The sequence below is a fragment of the Ascaphus truei genome, chromosome 3 (genome assembly GCF_040206685.1).
Source record: "Ascaphus truei isolate aAscTru1 chromosome 3, aAscTru1.hap1, whole genome shotgun sequence".
Lineage (NCBI taxonomy): Eukaryota > Metazoa > Chordata > Amphibia > Anura > Ascaphidae > Ascaphus > Ascaphus truei.
The window spans coordinates 221,474,395-221,498,595 of NC_134485.1; the positions used below are offsets into that span (position 1 = coordinate 221,474,395).

Sequence of the window (24,201 nt, forward strand, 5' to 3'; positions counted from 1 at the left end):
AAACCATACGATACTGGTTGCAACACGACATCAAGGTACAGCACGCAGGTAAGTAAATCATACATTTTCAACACGAAAATGTATGATTTACTTACCTGCGTGCTGTCCCTTGATGTGTTGCAACCGGTATAGTATAATATAGATGTAGCCAGGTCCCCTCTGTCCCGCGACCCCCCCCCTCGTTACCTCCGCTGCCGGGGGTCACTCGACAGACCCGCCGGCACTTCTGGAGGGTGGGGGCCGAGCAGGGAGCACTCCGGATCTCCGGAGGTCCCCGGTGGCTCCCGAGCAGGGCGTCGCCATCTTGCGCAAGTTCGCGCATGCGCAGTGAGTCCCCGCATGCGGCGGCCAGCCAGGGACATTGCGCAGTGATAGCGCGCGAACCCTAGCCTACCAGGGACAGGCTCTTGGAAGGGACTACAAGTCCCATGAGCCTCAGGAGCGCCCCACGTGACGCCAGGGAGCCAATAGGGCTGGAGCATCTCCCTGCAGAGGAGATTTAGATACATTTCGCGGGCTCTGAGCACGTTAGGCAGTCGGCGACAGGAGCAGCTAGGGGAAGGAGCTAGGGTGCAGGAGTCAGTGACTCTGCACTAGGCCAGCAGCCCCCTAAACCCAGATAGCCCTCAGCCACCAGTAGCTTTGTGTTGTTTCAGGGACAGGCCCCAGGTTAGCGATCCTGCCCCTTATTATTCAGAAGTTAGTTAGGAACACAGCGGATGCTGCGCGTCCATCAGAGGTCTGGGCTCAGACCCCTATATATATTATATGTAAAGACTATCTTCCTGGAGGCCACACCAAGCAGTGACTGCGGCCTGCCGGCGGCAGACGGATCCCCGCCAAGGTACAGACGGTGTGGAGCCGAGGTGATATTATCCACGCCGGAATTCACCCCACGCGTAGGAGGACATCACGGCGGATCCCAAACCCAGTGGTATAGCGGCACCCGTGGCTGCAGCCAGGGCAGGTATCGTTACAAAGTGCACCAACAGAGTACTCACACGGGACTAGTGGCTGCGCAGTCACACATATCTAGTTCACTTGAAGGGACATATTGTGTGGGGTTACTGGACACGGGGTGGGATCACCCGGTGGAAAAGGGTTGCGTCCTGCGAGACGCAGTAGTTAGTGTCTCCTCTAGGGAGGGACACCTGTTTATCATATGCACAATTACGTTTGCAATAGTAAAGTCATTGGTTGGTTTACATGCTGTGTGTGTAGTGATATATATGGTCCTGCGAGGAACCACTCCCTCTCTGGTGGGAGCCATCGCAGGTGGAGGTGCTGCACCGAATGTGAGTTTATTCATATTATTATATGTGCCCCAGGTTCCCCATGGCGGAAGCTCAGCCCTCCTGTGAGCCCAACAGGTAAAGCACCACACCTGATAACATTAGGTTCTCCGCACCTACACTCTATCTGCGATTGGGGGGGGAATACCCGTTACACACATATATATATATATATATATATATATATATATATATAGTATATATTATTTCTTGGCAGAGGGCCAGCAACTCCCAATATCACCAAATTCAATAGGGGTGTGCTAAGCAGCTGGAAAGCCTGGCTCTCATAGGGGTTGGTACTAGGGGTGCTACAGCCCCCCTGGGTTTATTCATTCATTTTATATTATGGTAATTTATGTTACCGATTTTGTATGTGCAGTAGCCCTACCCAAAAATATAGTCCCTGCAATTCTGATTCGCAAGGAACAGGTTTAGCCATTCCCGTCTCTATATACATTTCCCTGGGGGGTAGTGCACATGTATTAAGACCACAACCAGTACTGGTTCCGATTGTTCTTGTAACCCGGATCGCTGGACACAATGTTTGCACTGGTGTTAAAGGGTGTGCATATTTCTTTAAACATCAGATTACTCTTTAACAACTGTAGAATAAGCGTCTATGGGTCAACTAACATGATTGTAAGCGAGGGCACAAACAGAACCGCTGGGCCATGCTGCCTCTTGCATAGGACATCACGAACAGCACAGACATGGGATACCTTCATATTAACAGCTCGCAGCTTCCATCACAGGAGCAGGGCGCCATGCGGGAAAGGTCAGAGTAAGGGCAGGTCCATGCTCTCTCCTCCCGTCACCTGCTTCATGCCTCCGGGTTACTAGCTGCTGATCGTCTCCGGTCCCTGCAGCTGAGCCCCGGGCAGCACTGCCGTCTCTCCCCGCCGCACTGCAAGAGGTCGCTTCACGTGTGTGGGATTTTTGTGTCGTTAGTAACGTCTTTTCGTCACTTTCATAGTGTAGGTGACAAGCAGTAGGTTTTGGCCGCCGGGTAATGCCCGGGGGAAGTTTGCAGGGAGGGCGAGGCCCGCGCTGTGCTGCTCAGCCTGGAAATTCCCACGGGCAGCACGTGCGAGAGGGACATTCCTACACACACAGACACACACACAGACACACACACACACAGACACACACACACAGACACACACACAGACACACACACACACACACACACACACACACAGACACACACACACACACACACACAGACACACACACACAGACACACACACACACACACAGACACACAGACACACACACACACACACAGACACACACACAGACACACACAGACACACACACACACACAGACACACACACACACACACACACACACACACAGACACACACACACACACACACACACACACACACACACACACACACACACACACACACACACACACACACACACACACACACACACACACACACACACACACACACACACACACACACACACACACTGTAATACAGGGGAGGCAGGACTGCAGGAGTGGGGGTCAGCACTGTAATACAGGGGAGGCAGGACTGCAAGAGTGGGGGTCAGCACTGTAATACAGGGGAGGCAGGAGTGGGGGTCAGCACTGTAATACAGGGGAGGCAGGACTGCAGGAGTGGGGGGTCAGCACTGTAATACAGGGGAGGCAGGACTGCAAGAGTGGGGGTCAGCACTGTAATACAGGGGAGGCAGGACTGCAGGAGTGGGGGGTCAGCACTGTAATACAGGGGAGGCAGGACTGCAGGAGTGGGGTATCAGCACTGTAATACAGGGGAGGCAGGACTGCAAGAGTGGGGGTCAGCACTGTAATACAGGGGAGGCAGGACTGCAAGAGTGGGGGTCAGCACTGTAATACAGGGGAGGCAGGACTGCAGGAGTGGGGGGTCAGCACTGTAATACAGGGGAGGCAGGACTGCAGGAGTGTGGTATCAGCACTGTAATACAGGGGAGGCAGGACTGCAGGAGTGTGGTATCAGCACTGTAATACAGGGGAGGCAGGACTGCAGGAGTGGGGGGTCAGCACTGTAATACAGGGGAGGCAGGACTGCAGGAGTGGGGTATCAGCACTGTAATACTGGGGAGGCAGGACTGCAGGAGTGGGGTATCAGCACTGTAATACAGGGGAGGCAGTACAGCATGAGTGGGGGGTCAGCACTGTAATACAGGGGAGGCAGTACAGCATGAGTGGGGGGTCAGCACTGTAATACAGGGGAGGCAGGACTGCAGGAGTGGGGGGTCAGCACTGTAATACAGGGGAGGCAGGACTGCAGGAGTGGGGGCTCAGCACTGTAATACAGGGGAGGCAGGACTGCAAGAGTGTGGTATCAGCACTGTAATACAGGGGAGGCAGGACTGCAGGAGTGGGGTATCAGCACTGTAATACAGGGGAGGCAGTACTGCAGGAGTGGGGTATCAGCACTGTAATACAGGGGAGGCAGTACAGCAGGAGTGGGGGGTCAGCACTGTAATACAGGGGAGGCAGGACTGCATGAGTGGGGGGTCAGCACTGTAATACAGGGGAGGCAGGAGTGGGGGGTCAGCACTGTAATACAGGGGAGGCAGGACTGCAGGAGTGGGGGGGTCAGCACTGTAATACAGGGGAGGCTAGGGTTACCATGTGTCCTGTATTGAACCGGACTGTCCTGTATTTGGACACTGTCCAGTAAAACATTAGCGGTGATACTGGACATAGTGACCTGACCGCCTTGGGAGCCGCGGGTTTTCCCCCAGCAGGGCAGCTTTCTCCATCCTTATTGGCTGCTGCTGTGGTATGCAGCCAATCAGGAAGAGGTGCTAGGAGCCTACCGGTGGGGCCAAGGAGAGGGGGAAACAGCATCGAGCGAAGAGAGGTGTGTGTGTGTGTGTGTGTGTGTCTTGAGCGTACCGTACCTTTCACCATTGTGTCCAGTATTTTTAGATAAGTCACCTGGCAATCCTAGAGGCAACACTGCAGAGAGGGTGAGGCGGTAGCAATGTAATACAGGGGAGACCACACCAAGCATTCCATGTAGGCACGATATATGTAAGCGATCTGATTGCAATAGTCCTGGAACTGCTTTAAAAGGTACCTGAGGCTCTGAGGGTGTCCTCCGTTCCGGTGAACTGTGACGTCACGATCCGGAGTGACGCACGCGAGGGCTGCAACAGTGTGTACCGGGCGGTGAGAGCTGCGACGCACTAAAGACCCAGCTGTTCTATGCTCTTACTTCTCATACTGCCGTAAGCCTCCATTTGTGAGCTTTTTATTGATAAATCTTGTCAATTTGATCTGCACCATGGCTGTTTTCTCTTTTCCTTGAGATTGCTGACCCATATACCACACCTTCCAGACTGGGATGAATTATAGTTCCAGATTGGCACACATGCTCCTTTTTCTACTTTGTTTGTGAGTAGGAATTTGGAAGCACTTTATTTATTTAACATCACGTTTTTACTGTATTACACTATCCACATTTCTTCTTTTTTGGGCACTCGGCGACGCTCCCCTGGATCTCCATCAACACTGCTTTAAAAAGTACATGAGGCTCTGAGGAAGCAAGATCCCGTTGGTAAATGGAGCATCATCAACCCTCCATACTCAAAGAAATATCTCAAATTGAAAACAAAACAAACATTTATCTCCTTAGGATCTAGAATGTGCCTTATCTGGTATTGTGATATCAAAACAATATAAAATGCCTTAAAAATAATCGGAGGAGAATCGAATTACGTTTTTTTTTTTGTTTGTTAAAACGGAAGCTGTCTGACAAAAAATAGGTGTCCCCAAATTTCCACTGCTATGACCATTGGAAAAAGTTAGTGAAACTAATGCTGTCAAACTTGTCATGAAACCACCAATCCGGCTACTGATTGACATGACCTTTATAGAGAGAAAAAAAGTCTGAAACATACAGAACAGGGATTTTGGAGCTTTACAGCAGCTGCGAAAAGCTCCAAATTTGTGTTAGTTTGAATCTGCTGATACCAATCCAAATGCCCATAATGTTTTCTGAGAGCGGAAACCCTAATATGAATGTCCTTCAGGATCCTAGTCATGTTAACGTTGTAATATTGGTTCTTGATGCCAATCAGAGCTAACACTTAATGCTGAGAAGAAACCAAGCGCTATGTATATTTATGGCGCTATATAAATAAAGACATACAATACAATACAACTAGTAAAACCAGCATGCAAATGCCAGATGCCCTGCCACATACTGAAGCCATTTTGACTTCCAACTTCTTGCTAGCCTAATTTAACAGAGCATGCAGTTTGCACAACTTGTCACCAGCAAACAGAATATCACCTGGATATTATTGTCCATCTAATTTCAAAGAAATACATTCCAGTAGTTGGACCAACCATCTTCCCCTGGGTAAATGTAACACCAAACTCCTGCTCCACCGAGTAAAGTTTGCAGCAGCCTATAACACACATCTTTAACATCTGTGTCCATAAAAATAGATATCTAAATAATGAATCCATGAAATGTCTCACATTACTTTTAATCGCCCATTCAAGCTGCAAATATTACATAAAGTGCATGAGATGGAGCATCCAGCTGGAAGGAACAAATATAAATAAAAGCTGTCTTCTAAAGAACAGCCCAGCAGATGGAAATAAGAAACATGAACAGGAGCAAGGCTGGCTGACTTTATATCCAATGCATTGTCAAGAGGTATAGGTCTGCAACACTAAGAACTGGAGCACATTATTTTGGGGCACCACAAACTGCACATGAAATTAAGAAAATGTGTATCGAAATAATTAAAGGGAAATTCCTGTCTTGTGCATCAACCATCAAATAAATCCATCTCCAAGTGCAAAGCGAAAAGGAACAAGAAGATCCTGCACCTGTTCGGCTGATGTGTCTTCCTGATCCCTGGTCTTACCTCCAAAGTATAAAGTAACTTGCACTGTTCTAGGATTTTTTTACACGACACATGGAGGTTGGTGTATATTTGTATCTGTGCATATTTATTTTGTATGCTGCTACAGTTTTTCCTGTGGAATTAATAAAATGTAAAAAAAATTAACGTACCCATGCTCCCTTTTTTTTTTTTTCTCTCTCTCTCTTTGCACTTCAATAGGTCTCTTGACACTCCTCCTTATCAATGTCATTGCTAACCAGAGCTCCATCTGGGACATAAATATGGTTTATCAACTTAAATGAACCAGGGTGATTCTTGGGAAGTTAGTCCAGTGGAGAAATCATATTAAAAGTTAAGCCGAGCTACTGCCCCTATCTGTCTGGATGAACCTGTAGAATATCCCCAGCAGATGCATCTTATGTAGCTCATCTGACCCAAAGCCCTGTGAAATGTGAATTTTAAAAATTTAGGCTTTCATTTCAGGGGTACATCATCTCAGTTCAAGGTCTAGAAATGGATCCTGCCAAGGTTTCTGCCATTCTGTGTTGACCAAGGTATTAATGTATATCCAGAGGTTTCTTTTATTTTTAAATTACTATAGATGCTTTAGAAGAAGTTGTCAGATGCCGAATGCAATGATGATGTGGGCAATCGAGAGCTTTTAGCCATGAAGATGGACCTGGAACAGTGGAGGCATCTCCTTGAGGGAACTTCGGTACCAGTCATGATTTTAACTGATCACAATAATTTGGAATATATTGAGAGGGCACGCAGGCTTAACACTCGTCAAGCAAGATAGGCACTCTTTTAATTTTTTTTAATATTATTTCTTATTGACCTGGATCCAAGAATTTGAAGGCGGATGCACTTTCCCACCAATTCTCCATTGACGACATGGACTCAGTTAATAAGGGTCCCATTTCTGCTGTTACCTTTACCATCCTTCATCGCATCATGAAAGCATGGGTCAAGTTACCAGTTGGGCTTTCCATTCCCCAGTTCAAGCACTTTATTACCCTTCTCTTTACCAGGAAGTCTTCCGATGGAGACATAAATCCAAGGTCGTAGGCCATCCAGTGGTCTGCATATATCTCTGTATGTGTAAACCTTTATGCAATATATTCATGTGTACTGTAAACAATTATTTAGTTGTTTCCCTGGTGTGTGAGGTTGGTAATACACTTACCCAGCCTGCATGCCAAGGGAACCAGGTTCTTGCTAGTCGAGGATTTATTTACTTAGAAAATGTTTTACCAGGAAGTAATACATTGAGAGCTACCTCTCGTTTTCAAGTATGCCCTGGGCATAGAGTTAAGATGACAAATAATGCATGGTTACAAATACACTTACATAAGTGAACAGGGTATAAATTATATACAAGACATAGCATGCACAGTTAGAGATAATATATATTATAGGCGTATGTAACAGTTACAGACCAGATTAAAATGTGAGACCGCTTTAGTTTTGAAAGAATTTAGACTGGTGGTGGCTGTGAGAGTCTCCGGTAGATTGTTCCAGTTTGGGGGTGCACGGTAAGAGGAGGAGGAGTGGCCGGATACTTTGCTGAACCTTGGGACCATGAACAGTCTATTGGAGTCAGATCTCATGATAAGTGCTGCATGTGGTACGGGTGAGGAGCTTGTTCAGATAGACGGGTAGCTTGCCCAGAAAGTATTTGAAGGCAAGACAGGAGAGATGAACTTTGCTCCTAGACTCAAGTGATGACCAATCTAGTTCTTTGAGCATTTCACAGTGATGTGTTTTGTAGTTGCATTGGAGAACAAAATAGCATATTGAATTGTAGAGGGTGTCAAGTTTGCTAAGGTGGGTTTGGGGTGCTGAGCTGTATACTATGTCCCCATAGTCAATAATTGGCATTAGCATCTGCTGTGCGATACGCTTTCTGACCAGGAGACTTAGGGAGGATTTGTTCCTGTAAAGTACACCTAGTTTGGCATAGGTTTTGGATGTCAGGGTATTAATGTGCATCCCGAATGTTAAATGGGAGTCAAACCCATATGCCCAAGTATTTAAAACTAGTAACAGGAGTTAGGGTGGTTTTAGCGTTGGTTCTGATCTGGAGCTCATTCATTGGAAACTTTAGAAATGTAGCCTTGGTCCAAAATGCCATTGTTACAGTCTTGTCAGTGTTTAAAAACAGTTTATTTTTGCGAAATCCAATTTTCACGTCTCAAATAGTGAGATTGAAGTATATGTTCAAGGTCGAAAAGGCTATGGCTGTGTGCTTATAAGATTGTGTCATCTGCATACATGTGTATTGAGGCTCCCTCTTACAAGCTGTAGGAAGGTCATTGCTGATCAACAGTATCGAAAGCCTTTGCAAAATCTAGGAATATTGCACCAGTGATTTGTCCCCATTCCATTCCACACTAGATTTCATTGCAAACTTTTAGTAGGGTAGTTACCGTGGAGTGTTTGGGGCGAAAGCCAGATTGGAATTGGCTTGGGAAATTTGCCTTGGTATAGTAATCGCTTAATTGGGATTGAACACATTTTTCATGAATTTAGAAGTATTGGGAGAAGAGAGATTTGCCTGTAGTTTGAGACTGTTTTTGTCCCCACTCTTGAAGATTGGGACAACACTGCCAGTTTTCCAGGTCTTAGGGATATGTCCTGCAGACCAAATAGAGTTGGCTATGGAAGCAATTGGTTTGGCAATGGCTGGGGCACCTAGTAATTAGGAATTTAGATTGCAGTAAGTCGGGTCCACATTGGCTGTTAGTTTTAATTTGAGGAGCGCTTGTGTAATCTCTTCGGATACTGGGACAAATTGAAAATTGTGAGCAGTGTTGGGAGAGGGTGGGGCTATAGGGGTAATCACAGAATGAGGTTCATGTTGGTGGTTTGGGTTGCGTTTAGCTAATAAGTTAGTAGCACACCCCACAAAGTAATCATTGAATGCATTTGCAATGTCAAGGGGGTTTGTCAGAGTATTATCCTCCTTAGTGATATTACTTGGTTGTTGATGTCTAGAAGGCTGGAATATATTGTTGATAACCTTCCAGAAGTTAGCTGGGGTTGATGTATTCTGGAGAAGATTGTCAGAGTAATATTGTGCTTTTGCATCCCTTGTTTGCCTTGTGCATATATTCCGCAGACATCTGTAGTGATTAAGATCCTTGGTAGTGCCAGTTACTTTGTAGCTTTTCCACAAGGCATCCCTGAAATGGTAGAGTGCTATAAGGTCAGTTGTAAACCACGGAAGGTGGGCCCCCGTACTCTTATTCTGGGTAGTGGGGCATGGGTATCACTGTGTTTTAAGACCTCGGATTGGAAATAGTCGAGCGCAGAATCGGGTCCGGAATTAAATCGATTTCTGTACCAAGGGCAGTTGGTAAGGTCAGCCAGAAACTGTTGTGGGTTACAGTTTCTAAACGTTCTAGTGAGGAGAACTTTAGGGCTTGATTGGGGTGGAATCTTCTTTCCTTACACAGTACACTATTGCATGGTCACTGAAAATGTCAGGAAGGATGCCAGAGGATTGGATTCTGGTGGGATTTGAGGAGAGAATCCAGTCTAGCAAGGAATGATTGTGAGATTTCAGGTTTGTCCTTGTGGGTTGGGAAATGAGTTTCGTTAGGTTAAGTGACTTGAGTTGTATCTGGATTTTGTGGTTTTTAGGGTCGAGCCAATTGACGTTGAAATCCCAAGGACTAGTAGCTCACTCTTCTCATTCAGAGAGGAAATGGAGCCAAGAAACTGGGTGATATCAGTCAGGGACTGGAGAGGGGCTTTAGGGGTGGTGGATGCCAACAACCAAGATAGGCTTAGAAAAGGGGAGGCAGATTTTGCCAACTAGGATTGTCAGAGGGTGGGCTTGGGGGGCAATTTAACAGCGTAAATTGTAAGGTGTCTGCAATATAAAATAACACCCCTCCTCCTCTCTTTGACCTATCGCTCCTAGAAATGGAGTATCCCTGAATGGCGATATTTGCATCGGGAGTTTTAGGAGTTAGCCATGTTTCTGTGAGAACGATGGTTTTGGGTTTATGCATAAGGCATCATGTCCTTAGTTCATCCAGTTTGGGCAGTAGGCTCCAGATATTTATGTGGGTGACAGACCTTTTTGGAATTTGATGGGGGTATTCTCAGGTATGGGACAGAGTTGAAAAGGGAGGGCCTGGGTTAAGTTCAATATCACCTGCTAAAGAGAGTAATAGTATGAGTAGAAATTTGAGCAGTTGTTTGCAAGTTGTAAATTTGTGATGTTTGCCATTAGAATGAGCAGTGGTTGGTGTGCTGGTTTTCAGAGTTCCCCACCAACATTCAGTAGATAGTGGAAGGCTTTTGACTAATCCAGGGTTATCCAGAAGGGGGAGGTTCTATGAGTGTGAAGATTCACTCTGCAGCTAAGATGACCGATGGACCAGGATGCTCTTGCCCCAACTAAAATGATCACCAAACCATGAAGTCAGCCTCTCTCTGATTGTCAGCACTCGCTCAAAGGCTTTAAATAGCTGCCAGTTACTATCAGCTAGTGCCATGCAAAGTATTGCTATAAATATAGATATTACTGGGTGTGCTTACTTGCTATGTATCTTGTCTATTACCTCTGCCTTGTACTTTGCTTGCCCCGACCTCGGAAATGTGACCTGTCCATTCTTGCCTGCCACTGGCCTTGACCCCAGAATAGACCTTTCTTGCCTGCCACTAACCTCAACCCTGGAACCAGACCTGACCATTCGTGCCTGCCACAACCTGAACCGGATATCACTACCCATGCATTTCTAGGACTCTGATCCCAGACCAAGGTCAGTGTATCACTCCCTACCTTTGCCTTGCAGGTTCGTATCCTAACTTGCAGACCACAACGTAAGATGTTGCACAGGCAATGCAATGGACCCCGCAGAGGTACTGAATTCTGTGACCCATCAGGGCCGGCTCCTGGGGGCCCATGCCACACTCCTTGCTATGTTGGATACCATCCCCGCTACGCTGCAGACCCTTCGCGGTCATTTCATTACTTTCGAGTACCAAACACACGGTGTTGTTGTGGTCCCACGGGAACTCAGGATTCCTACCCCAATCCATTATGGAGGTCTCCCCTCAGCCTATAGAGGGTTCCTGAACCAGTGCCAGGTCGAGTTTGACACTCAGCCTTCTTCCTTCTCTACCCATTGCTCTCGGCTGGCATACATCCTCTCCCTCCTTACAGATGAGGCTCTGGCATGGGCTTCACCCCTTTATGAAAGAAACTCCCCTGCTGGATGACTGTCCCTTTCATGCAGACCTTCCGGACAATATTCAACACTCCCGGTCATGCGATCTCTGCCGAGTCTGCAGTCCTGAAAATCGGACAAGGCTCCCGCACCATGGATCAATATACAGTTGTTTAGGACCGTGGCAACAGAGACTGACTGGAATGAAGGAGCTTTAAAGTTTACATTCTGTCAAGGCATAGGGGAGAGACTAAATGATGAGCTAACCAACAGGGATATCCCTGCTGATCTAGAAGGCCTAGTCGCCCGTTGCAATATGTTGGGTCTCCAAGTGAAGGAGAGACGTCAGGAGCAAGAGCATTGTCGTAAGCTCCAACCTGTCCTGTTGACCCGTGTGAGGAGGAATTGGGGGAGCCCCTTCAGTTAAGCAATATGCACCTCAAGGAACAGGAGAAGCAGTGCCGTCGCTCTACAGGGTTGTGCCTCTACTGTGTCCAGAAGGACCACTTGGCACAGACTTGTCCAAATAAGTTGGGCATATACACCATCACATCCCCACCTTACAGTCATTTGATTCATGTCCGTCTATGTTGGCAAGACCACTCTGTCTCAACTGAGGCCTTCATGGATTTCGGGAGCTGACGGTATGTTCGTGGACCAGGCCTTTGCCAATCGAGCCGGGATTCTCTCCTGAAGAAGCCATTTCCACTATTGATGGGAGTCCATTGGGATCTGAAATCTTTTTACAGGAGACTGTTCAACTCAAGGCCATGGTCGGTGTTCTGCGCCACGAATCTTTCCAGCTGTATGTTGTCCATTCCCCAGCCATTGATGTCGTTCTGGGGCTTCCTTGGTTATCTACCCATAATCCCCCAATTGACTGGACCTTGGCACGGATACTAACCTGGGAATCCTCCTGCCATTTTAAGTGCCTTTTACTCTGTCATCCAGTGAAGATTCACCGCCTACCGGAGCAAGAAAAATTGATTGATCTTTCAGCCTGCTACTCTGATCTCAGTTGAGTCGTCAATAAAGGACAGACGGAGGAGCTACCATCTCATTGTCACTTTGATTGCGCTATTGACCTGTTCCATGATACAACTCCATGCTGAAGCACGTATCCTCTATCTGAGCTAGAAACTAAGGCCATGAGGACATACATGGAGAACAAATCCATAGCATAGATTCATGCGCAAGTCCAGTTCACCTGCTGGTGTTGGCTTTTTTTGTGGCCAAGAAGGATGGATCCTTGAGGCCATGTATTGATTTACCTGGGTTTGGACAGGATCACCATTAAAAAAATGATACCCACTTTCCCTGATCACCGTAATCTTTGACCATCTACGCCAGGGGTGTGCAAACTGGGGGGCGTGGGATTTTGTTGGGGGGGGCGCGGCGGTTGCAACAGCCCCGCGCTCTTCCTTGAGGCATTGTAGCGCTTGTGCTCACAATGAACAAAGCGGGACCCCAGTACTGAGGTGGGAAAGTATATAATACGCCACCACACAGCAACAGGGGCACGTCTGGATAGTGGATAGTCAATGTCGCCGGGTCAGGATTGGAGAAGAGAACAGTCTTGATACTTGCCGGGGTCGGATCCCGGAGAGTAGTCGATATCCGGGTGCTGTGGTCAGGTGTTGGAGCCAGTAGAGTGGTAGGTGTCCAGGAGCCGTGGTCAGGGATGGAGAGGTATGGAAGGTCAGAGGCAAGCCGTGGTCGGTAGTCCAGAGAAGCGGAATCCTAAGTCAAGCCGGGTCAGTACACAAGAGATCAGACAGCAAAACAATATTAGGCAAGGCAAGGTAATGCAGCAGAAACAGGGACGTGGGAACAGCAAGGCTACAAGGAACTATGCTCAGCCAAAATGCCAGTGGCACAGCTGAGCATATATGGGGAAGTGTGACCAATGAGACAGGGGGGTGGAGCGGAGGTGCGGCCTCTGCGGAGGCAAGGATAGGCTGAGAGGTGCAGGAGACAGGTGGGAGTGCTGATGAGGGTTGACACGCAGCTGGGGAGCGGTGCACGTGCGTCACGTGTGCGCCCCACGTGTCACAACCAGGGGGCTGAGCTAAGATCTGTGGAGTTGTAGAAATCCCTCCATGGGCGCGCGGAACGGCAGGTAAGGAGGGAGCACGCCGTGGGGGACATGCTCCCCGATTCCTTACAGGCATTTAAGTTAAATGCTGGGGGTCCGCGCGAGGCCTCTGCAACCTCAACTTACCGGGGTTCTCTAGTCTTCTGGATGCGTCGCCATGGCAACGCGGCATCAAATTATGCCGTGGGGTCATGTGATGTACGCGTCACCATGGTAATGCATGTCAAATGATGCTGCGGGGTCTCATGATGTGATGTCACATGACACACAGCGTCATTTGACGCCGGGTCACAGAGAAGGGTGAGGCGCAAGCACTGGGGCTGTTATACAGGGGGGGCACAGCTCCAAAACTTTGCGCACCCCTGATCTACGCAACACAACTGTTTTCACTAAACTCAACCTAAGAAGACATTACATAAATAAGGCAAGGTGAAGAGTGGAACAGAGCTTTCAACATACTAAACATATGAGTACCAGGTGATGCTCTTCGGATTATGCAACGCACCCACAGTGTTCCAGTTTTTTGTGAACAAGATTTTTAGAGACATGCTAGACTTTTCCGTTATTGTCTACCTTAATGACATCCTCGTCTACTTAAAGACAATCGTGCAACATCATCAGCAGGTGAAGATGGTTCTTCAGCGTCTCCTAGAGAGCAATCTTTTTGCCAAATTCGAGAGATGTGAATTTTAAAAATTTAGGCTTTCGTTTCTGGGGTACATCATCTCAGCTCAAGGTCTAGAAATGGATCCTGCCAAGGTTTTTGCGTTTCTGTGTTGACCAAGGTATTAATGTCTATCCAGAGGTTTCTTGGATTTTCAAATTACTATAGACGCTTCATAAGAAATTGAATAATTTAAATAACGTTTGCATGGGTTAGACTTGTGAGTGTTGATTAGGGATGAAAAGTAGGTTTGTTTAGCCTGGGAGTGGGCATAATTGAAACAGGATAGTATACATTTGTAGTAAAGGAAGCCTGAGAGAGTGTGAACTTTCCTCCAGAGGCGTTCAGAGGTGCGAGTGCAGGAGCAGAACATGCGTGAGTGGCAGTTTGTATGGGGTTAGAAGAGCGAGAGAAAAAGAGGTGCATGTAGATCAAGAGAAGAGGATAGGGCAGAGTTGTAGTTTCTGAGCAGCTTTTCAGAGTCTGTAGCAGTGCTGTGAGAAGAGAGGGAGGAGCGCAAAGTGGAGTCAAGAGCCGGAAGGTTAATGGAATGCATGTTTCTGCAGAAACGAGGGGTAAATGGAGGTGGAGAGAGAGAGGAAAGGGGGGAAATGGAGAAGTCAGAGAGCAAAATGTTTTTAGTGAAAACTAGGTTCAGGTAGTGGCCATCCTTGTGGGTGCTGGCTGCAATCCACTGTTGAAGGCCAAAGGAAGGAAAGGAAAGAGAGGAGGAATAAGAAGGGTTCTATAATGGCAGATTGAGGAGAAGGGGAGCTCCACGCCTCCACCCCTGCCATCACGGCTTGCAGTGTGGGAGAAAGAATGGCCACCATAAGAGAGGGTAGCTTCCAGTGCAGAGTCAGACTGAGTGAGCCAAATCTCAATGATAGCAAAGAGGAGCAGAGAGTGGTAGAAAAAGAAGTAATGTACAGAGGTAAATTTGTTAGAAAGTGAGTGGCCATTCCAAATAACACAGGAGAAAGGGAGAGGGGAGGGATGCTGACAGGGGATGTGTATGAGGTTAGAGGTGTTTACTCCACAAGGACGTAAGGTTGCATGTGAGGGGCGGGGACGAGAGCATGTAGAAATAAGACGGACAAGAGATGTCCCCAGAAACAAAGAGGAGAAGCAAGGCAAACAAGATGTGTGAGGATTTGTAGGGGTGGGTTTTAGAGCAGGAGTTATAGCTAAGAGGAGTCAGAGGACACATATAGGAAAGCAGTTCATGTGAACTGAGAAGGAAGGAGAGATGGGGAAATATGAATGGAGTTCAAGACATAAGGCTTGTAGAAAGAAAAGTGTAGTTTGGCAAGAAGTTTGGTTAGAGCAAAAATAATTAGCGGAGGTGGCATGACAGTGCCCCGAGTGGCTATATCCCGAGGACTAATGAGCCGACTGAGAGGGTACCAGACCCAGTCCCCGCAGAGGAACCAGAGACGGTCGGTGAACCGGATCCAGCCCAAGAGATGTCGGGTAAAGTGACTGCCTGGGGTGATGAGGCACCGTTGTTCCCAGAGGCGCAGGAGCCTGGAGAGGCCTTGTCTATTGCCACTGTGGACTCGGAAATGATGCGGTGCCTTTCCCCTGCGGATGTGTCCCTCTTCCTGCACCAGTAGCCTTCGATCTTCGGTGGTGTTTCGGCCGCTGTTGACTATGCTGTCCGAGACTAAATAAGGACCGAATGGTGCCAACGACTCTGCATGCCAGTGGAGCCCGTTACCGATGACTGCGACCGTAAGACCTGAGATGCGGATCAGTCTACCTTTCGTGGAGGTGTCCAGAGGGCTGTCCAGAGACTCTCCAGTACCGATGGAGGTACCTTCCGGTGCCGACGATCACGTGGCGGAATCGGACAAAGATAAAGATCCCACCTCTACGCAGAGACCGGATGTCGACGTCCTTCTGGTGAAGGATCTGGACGAGCGCCAGGATCCTGTTCAACTTGGCGGAGATGACGTCAAGCTGATAGCAACAGCTGGGGCCGATGAGATTACTCTGATTCCCGCTCCGGTGAGTACCGCTCCGACTTGTGTAACGAGAACTGCCTTTATTCACTCTATGTATAAGCGACGGGCTAAACAGAAAGCAGCAGTAGTGGCCAAAGAGGATGATAGGTGTGTCCTGATGTCCCAACCCCTGCTTTTCAGTACCAAGACTATTTGCAAGGTCATAAACCTATGCCACAATCGATCGCTGCCCAGCCGATAATTAGCATTGCCCTTGTGTCTGGCCCCGGGGATATAACTGTTCAGGACTTAGATACTTTCAAGGCCTGTTTACCTACGACCAGTACGGCTGGTCTTCGGGTGTCTTGCTGCCCTTCTTTTGCCGGGACGTCTAACCAGGGAACCCCTTCTACCCGAATGTCTCAGGGTGGGTTACCGCCTGGGGAAGCTGATCGGGCCGCACAAGAATGGTACTCTAAAAAGAGGAGCCTGCGGACCTCTAAGACTCTTGTTCCCTCTTTGGATTGGAAGGACTGGCCCTATGGGAATGAGATGTTAATAGATGAAAAATGTATAGAAGATGATGTGTGTAGTGTCAACAGTGGGGTTAGTCATTATGCCATGTCTGTTGTGTCTGATGTTTCAGAGTTCTCAAGCACCACATCCAACACAGGGTCTGCTGTAGTAGAGTAAGCTGGATCCTTACCGTGGTGGTACCCTAAGTTCAGGGGATACGTGCCCTTTATGGACCACACAAGGTTCTTGTTGGAGACAGGAACCATAGTAGATGATTGGTGAGCTAAAGGAGTACTTAGTCCCGACGAGGCCGCCAGAGAAATGAGGAAAAGAGAAGCGGAGATTAGGTCAGGTGTTATACAGCCTACGGGTAATGTCCCAGATAATTATGTGCCTCCGGTTCAAGAAGCATTTATACTTGGTCCTGCCAGGTCGGGCTGCTGGTCGTCGGCTCACGAAAATCAGCCAAGCTGAGTGACATGTAGTACATAAGTACCGGAACTCCCATGGGTTTGAGTACCCGTATGTCCCGAGCTGTTAATGCGGGAAATTGACGCCAACCGGGAACAGTGATTAACAGAAGCTGTAAAAGCGTATGTGCTGGAACACAGCCGGAGCACTTTCCATAACATGCAGGAAAGAATAGCTTATTTGGTGCGTGTTTGGAAGGTAGGCAGATCAGTGTATATGGACAGGGTGGAGTACATTTCAGAACGAAATCCAAAACGAGTGTACTCCGTTAGTCACTAATGAGTCAGGAGTGTTAATAAGAATTTTTGGACCAGTGTTAATAAGAAAGCCTGACCCAGAGCACTACTATTGATAAAAAGGTTCTCCGTGTTGGGAGGAACCTATGTTCAGTATGGCAGCCATTTTGTGAATGTATATTCAAATAAAACTGTCATGTACTGTATTCACAGAGAATGTATATCATACTTAATAATGTGATATCAATTATGTAAAGTTGTTAGCTTGTTTTGTTCAGGTTTCATTCGACGATGGTACCCGGAAATTTAGGACCCAAGCGGGGTCGTTGGGAATCCACCAGAGAGAGAGTGTAGCCAGGTCACCTGATGGCTACTATTCTGCCCTTGGGCTGGCAGTACACCCTGGTACAATCAGATTGCCAGTAGTTGCTATGGGGTTTTCCCCCTCCGAGTAGCTGCATTTGAGTTACAGCGGGAGGCGGTGACATCAAGCCTGGGCATGACTAATCATGAGTCAGACCTGGTGCCCTCCTCCTAGCAGTACTTAAAGGCAGGACCGCCCTAAATTTAGTAGTGTCCTTCCCCCACTGAGGAAGGCAGGTCACACAGCTGGGAGCCTGAGATTGGGGCCTTCCCTTGTACTCTTTCCTTTGGGGGAGAGTGAGTGTTGACCATACCTCTGCCTCTGCTAGGGAGGTGGGGAAGAGCTAGCATGGCTCCGGGTGCCCTTAGCCTGTAGTGACGGTCCAGGGACCATCCCTGAGTGAAAGCTGGGATTTCTGCATCGGCAGAAGCCTGCCGTGTAACTGTGCTGTTCAGAAGACAATAAACCGTTCCTGTTATTATATACTTCCTGCATGCTGCGTGTCCTTACTGGGGGGAGAGGTAATAGTTCTACCGTGGGAGATCACCTTCAGTTCCTGGAGCCAACGGCAGATGGAGGCGCTGCACTGCTAAAGAGATATGTGGGGTATGAACCCCAGAAGCCTAGCCCTGTGTCCCCACTGCCATTGGCGAACGACTCAGCCCTCCTGTTGCCAGCAGGTATATGCACCATACACCGTAGTAATGGACAAATCTCCCACCGGGTGGGGGAAACACTGCACGTGTGCAGAGGTTTCTAGCACGAGACATTTTTAAGGGGAAATAAAAACAGGCTTTTATTTGCCACCTTTCAAAACATTAAATAGCTTTCACCAGCAAAACAGAGTTACAGGGAAACAAAAACAACCTAGCTCCTATAGTGAGCTCTGAGTAGATGGCATAGTCCCTGTCTACAGGTTGGGGAGCTAAGCCCCTTACCAACAACAAATATATCCAACTTGGTAATATGCTAGTCTTTACCTTCAGGCCCCTGGCTTCGTTCTGACTGGGGTAGGGCCTGAGAATAGCCACAGTGCAGGGTCCAGGATGCGTACCTCCGTGGATCAGAGATCGCCTGAGACTGCTGTCACGTAAGCTTTTAAAGTTCTAATGAGGCAGGTGAGGAGATCAATGAAGGCACTTTGCTTTAGAATGAACCTCCTCACTGCTGTATTAGGCCTGGGACCCGCTGCGCCCGGCGGCGCAGGCGGCTGCACAGGCTTTCCCCACCAGCAGGGGAATCCTCCCGAGCCGGTCCCGGTCCCCCCTGGCTGCACAGCTCACTACAAGCTGTGACGCGTCAGCCGCTAGGGGATACAAGAGAATATTAATCCCTAGCATTGACGCGTCACGTGGTGTGGCTGTGAGCCAATGAGGAGGGGAGTCTTCGGGAGGAGGAGAGGCTTCGGGAAGCGGGGAGGAGTGTGGAGTGTGTGTGTGTGTATGTGTATGAGTGCCTGCCTGCGTGTGTGTGTGTGTGTGTGTGTGTGAGAGAGTGCCTGCGTGTGTGTATGACAGCCCGAGCCCATGGAGGGAGGGGGGGAGAGTAGCGGGTCCCGCCGCTCAAGCCACGCCCCCTCCCGCTCAAGCCTCCCACTCCCTCCCACCTCCGGCTCCCGCTCCCTACAGACCGCATATCGCGGTCTGTGTATGTCAGCGCCCCGCCTGTCTGCAGTGCTTTCCTCTCTCGCTACCCAAAGTGGATCCACACTGTTACAATTTGGCTGCCATAGAGGATGTAAAAGAAAAGAGGAAATTTACCTTTGGATATTTCTGTTTCTTCAAGTCCTCTCTAGCAGGATACTTCCCATCGTTGAGTCGTCTTATATTTGGCACATTAATGTGTTTTCTGCTTCCTTTTTAAGAGCTCTGACAGAAGTTAACTGACCTAAGGTGAATAATAACCCCTCATATAGTGGTAACAAGAAGGGCTTTTCCTACCTGCTGTGTGGAGGAGCCAGAGATGGCAGAGTTCTTTAAGAAAAAGGGAGCCCGTGCTTCACAGGCGGGTGACTCACTCCCATAACTCCGATTCTAACAAAGTCCCAGTCAAAATTCTACAAAGAATGACATAGATTGTATTGTATTGTATGCCTTTATTAATATAGCGCCAAAAGTGTACTCAGCGCTTCATAAAGAATACAGTACAGGGAATTGTAATTATACAATAAGTGCAGCAAAATCAGACAATAGGAAAGGAAATCCCTGCCCCGAAGAGCTTACAATCTAAGAGGTTTAATGGGAAACTTACAGAGACAGCAGGTGAGGGAATAAGTGCTGTAGATGGCAGTCTTTGGTCACAATGGGCGGTAGGAGTGACTGAGTGTGGGACAATAGCCATGAGTGCAGACTATTGGGATGCTTGATTTGTGGGGTAAAATTTAAAGAAGGTCAGTGTTAAATGAAAAGGTTAACACCGTTTACAGGGGGAGAGGTGGCAGGGAGGCATGGGTGAGATCAGGTGTGTATGTCTGGCTTCAGGCTTAGGGGAGATCCCCAGCAGCAGGACGAAGTAGATAGAGGGTGTGAATAGAGGATTTGTGTGGGTGTTTTTTATTGAGGGGTAAAGAAGTTGTTGGGAGAGGGGTGTATAAATAATGGTGGAGTGGGGATGTTGTAGAGCAGCGGTGCGCAAACTGGGGGCGCGCCCCCCACGATTATGTAGGGGGGGCGCGGGCTGCTTGCAGGGAAACCTGGGGGCGGGCAGAGCTGTGCACGGGCGGCCAGAGGTTCCATGCTGCTGCTTCTATGTGTCTGTGTCTTGCAGAGGGGGCGGGGCTTCTCTCTGCACACAGACAGCCCCTCCTTCTCTTCCTGTCTGCTTCCCGCACCAGTTTTCAGCAGCATCGGGGGTTAGGGGATCGGAACATGTCGCCCCCACAGGTGAAAGTGTGTGTGTGTGTGTATTTGTGTTTGTGTGTGTGTATTTGTGTGTGTGTGTGGGGGGGGGGGTTGAGTTTGTGTGTGGGGATTGAGTTTGTGTGTGCGTGGGGGGATTGTGTGTGTGTGGGGGGGGGGGGGGATTGTGTGTGTGTGGGGATTGAGTTTGTGTGTGTGGGGATTGAGTTTGTGTGTGGGGGGGATTGTGTGTGTGTGTGTGGGGGGGGGGGATTGAGTGTGTGTGGGGATTGATTGACTGTATGTGGTGAGTGTGTGTATGTGGTGATTGAGAGAGTGTGTGTTGTAATGCAGTGGTGCGCAAACTGGGGGGGCAATGAGGCGCAAGATTAGGGGGCGCAGGCGGCGTGCGACAAAAACTGGGTGCGCGGGCCGGCAGACGCTGTGCGCGGGAGGACGCAAAAGCTATGCGCAAGGGGCAGCCAAGAAGATGTGCACAGGCGGGCAGCCGAAGATGTGTGCGGGTGGCTGAACAGGATAGTGCAGGTGGCGGCCACGTGATGGTGTGTGTGCGCACGCGCGGGGGCTTCGGAGGTATGGGGAGGAGTATGCCCGAGCACGGTGAAGTCAAATGCCCCTCCTTCGGTGTCTGCCCTGCAATAGCGCTGTGTTCCTGCTCTCCTCCGCTGGCAACCTGCTTCGCTGCGATCTTCTGCAAGTGAAAGGGTAGGCTGCCACTGTATCACTCATACTATGAATGTACAGAAATAATGTAAAAAAACTGTGAAAACACAACATTGAAAACGGGAAACAATAAATAATACTGTAGGTAGGAGTTTGTATGACAATGGGGATAGCAAGGCAAAAAGCATGTAGGGGAAGGAAGAAAAAAGGGGGGGGAGAGGGAATGGAGGTAGCAAAGAGGTGGATGAATGCCCCCCCAAAGGATTGCCTTTGCATGTACGCTCTCCCAAGCTTGGCACTTGGTGAGACAAACAAAATTGACTTTGAAGTGCGCTCAGCAGCAGTCAATAGACACACACAGCCACACACAAATAGCCCCGATCCACGCTTGCAAAATTATGCAGGACACCCTGTACTCATGCTTGGAGAGTTGGTGATGTCACCGCTCTCAGCGGCAGCGTGGACGCAGCCTAATTTTGCAAGCGCGAGCTGTTGAAATATGTAAGTATTTAAACATATTTGGATTTACATTGTATACCGTTTAATAAAGTTTTTTTTTTTTTCATGTGATTTTGATTACATCAGGCAGGGGGGAGAAATTTTATGGATGAAAAGGGGGGCTCGGCATAAAAAGTTTGCTCACCGCTGTTGTAGAGAACAGAAATGCTCACAAAGGAGTGAGGAAACAGTAAACAGAAAAAGAAATAGGGAGGGCATAGTGAGATGCAGGAGGAGAGAGTTCCAAGGTACTGGAGGATAAAAGTGTACAAATAAATCACAGATGTTAAAAGTTAATGTCTCACAGTGGAAAAGTTGTAATGCACAGTCCAGATCTTCCTCCAATCTTCACCTCCAAAATTAACTCTTGTAGACACTTTTGATGTACACTTATGATGTGACTCTTTTGATGTTACACAGCCTTATGGCTAACAGCCATGCTAAAGTGACTTAAGTACCCTATTCACATGCATTTGCTAACACTTAAGGGAGGGGTTTGTCTAATCAACTCACAGACATACAAAATAGTTAATTAGATTATAATTTCTCTCTCAATTGATAGGAGTCAGCTCACAAACATACCCCAAAAGCCAATTAAATCTTCATTTCTATTAACATATATCTATTCAGGAACATTAATGCTCTCCTACAAGCTGAACCAGCTGAAACCATGCAGCAGGTAACAAGACACCAGGACACAATGCACAGAAACATGAAGTAACTAAGGGCACAAATGGTTGACCTTTAAGAAAGACAGGAAGAATCAGGAAAACAGGAGCCATCGCAACAACCTCAGAATAAGAGAAATGATAGAGTCCATAGCGAATCCAGAGTCTTTTGTCCAGGGTTGGTTCAGAGCACTACTGCCAGATAATACAGCAGACTCCCTGACAATAGATCGCTGCCATAGAGCTCTAAGACCAAGGTCTCCAAACATGGACAAGCCACATGATGTAGTCTTCTGGCTCCACTTTTTAAAACAAGAGAGCAGCTTTGGTAGAAGATGAGAACATCACAATACCTGGTTTATGAAAATGTGAGTATGAGGGTGTTTCCCGATCTCACCCCTGCTACACTTACACGGAGAAGAGCGCTTAAGCCCACTACAGACATTCTCTGGGCTCATGCTATCATATACCGCTGGGGGTTCCCCTTCAAGCTCATTGTGATGTAGAAGTGTTCGTCTTATATGCTCAAAGACCCAGAAGAGAGCCAAGAACTCCTCGCCAGATTGGGTATACATCATGATAAGCAACGACAGCCGGCAGCACCTAAGGCTAGAGAGGAGTGGCAGATATCTGGCTCCCGTAAAAGAAAGATAGTGGGCATGGCTGCATCTCCTCTCAGAAGGGGGTATCCAAGCCCTTAGCCGTCAACCTACAAGAAAAAGTGAACATTTGTACTTCACCACTCTACTTTGTCCTTGCCTCGGCAGGACTTTAACTAGAGCAGACCTCAATCCCCCTCCCCCCCCCCCCCATCAAGGTTTCAGTGAAAGGTTTGGCCCCACTGCGCTACGTTAGAGTAAAATACAACACAAATATTTTTCTTGCTTAATATAATGTGGAGCAGGACTTGGGCTGAACCTAAGAGCTATGGGTATCTTGTGAGGGGGTAAAGGAGTGCACGCTGTTGGTTCCTGTGCTATTAGTTTAAGGTGTAGCTCTGCGAAGTCTGTAGGCCGACTTAAAGACCGACCGAGTGTTCTGGTCTCACGATTAGTTAGTGGAATTGGGCCAGAAGATCGCGTGGAATATGCCTGCCACTCAATCTGGGTGAAAACTAGGTCTGGGAAATAATGAGGTTAGCTAGGAAATTATGACTGGACCAAGGATTTATTTCCTCTAAAGATTTATGAAAATTGAAACAGTCCCAACAGGTCACCACTTATAGTAGTGAGTGGGTCTCCCCTCAAACCCCGCAAGAGTTCACATAACAAGGCCAATGACAAATATTCTCAACAGTTATGTAATAATGTTGTACAAATTCAGATGCAAATGTTGATGTTATATTGTACAAGGTTATGGTTTCTAAGGGGAAAAAAAATACGAGCGGTTCTAAGTTACCGGTTATCAATATACTCAATAAATAGCGCGGAGGCTGTCGCTGATCCAGGAGTAACCGAATTTTTTGTCATACTGGCTTTGCGATGCAGACCCCCTAAGATCTAAGGTCCTCAAATTCCCATACTATCCCACCATGGTTAGAGGACTTTCTGCCCATGAGACCCTGTTAGTCCGTGTGGCGACCATTATTTTTTTTCTACTCCGGGTTTATTTTTTTCCCTTCCCCTCCCCCTCACCCCTACAGAATACCGAAAAACAATCTAATACCAAATATACACAAGCCCTCAAGAGAGGGTACGAGTTAAAAAAGGTTGGTGATTCCTATTAATCTAAAATATCCCCCCTTAGACTAAAAGAATGGGTCTAAACATATTGTAACATAATGTTAAGGGGTTGAATAGCCCCAACAAGAGGCGCCTAGAAATAACAGAATATAAAAAGGCCAAAATTGATATTATTTGTCTCAAGGAAACTCATTTTAA

The 24,201-nt window shown here is 47.9% G+C and overlaps 1 protein-coding gene across 1 annotated transcript in view; it reads right to left on the bottom strand.

The window, feature by feature from the left end:
- NFKBIZ (NFKB inhibitor zeta) overlaps positions 1-2,211 on the bottom strand; it is a 38,710-nt gene extending 36,499 nt beyond the window's left edge. Inside the window, exon 1 of the mRNA XM_075590101.1 lies at positions 2,012-2,211. The gene's annotated coding sequence lies outside the window, so the exon portion shown is untranslated. The remainder of the gene's footprint in view (positions 1-2,011) is intronic.
- Positions 2,212-24,201: the final 21,990 nt, after the last annotated feature.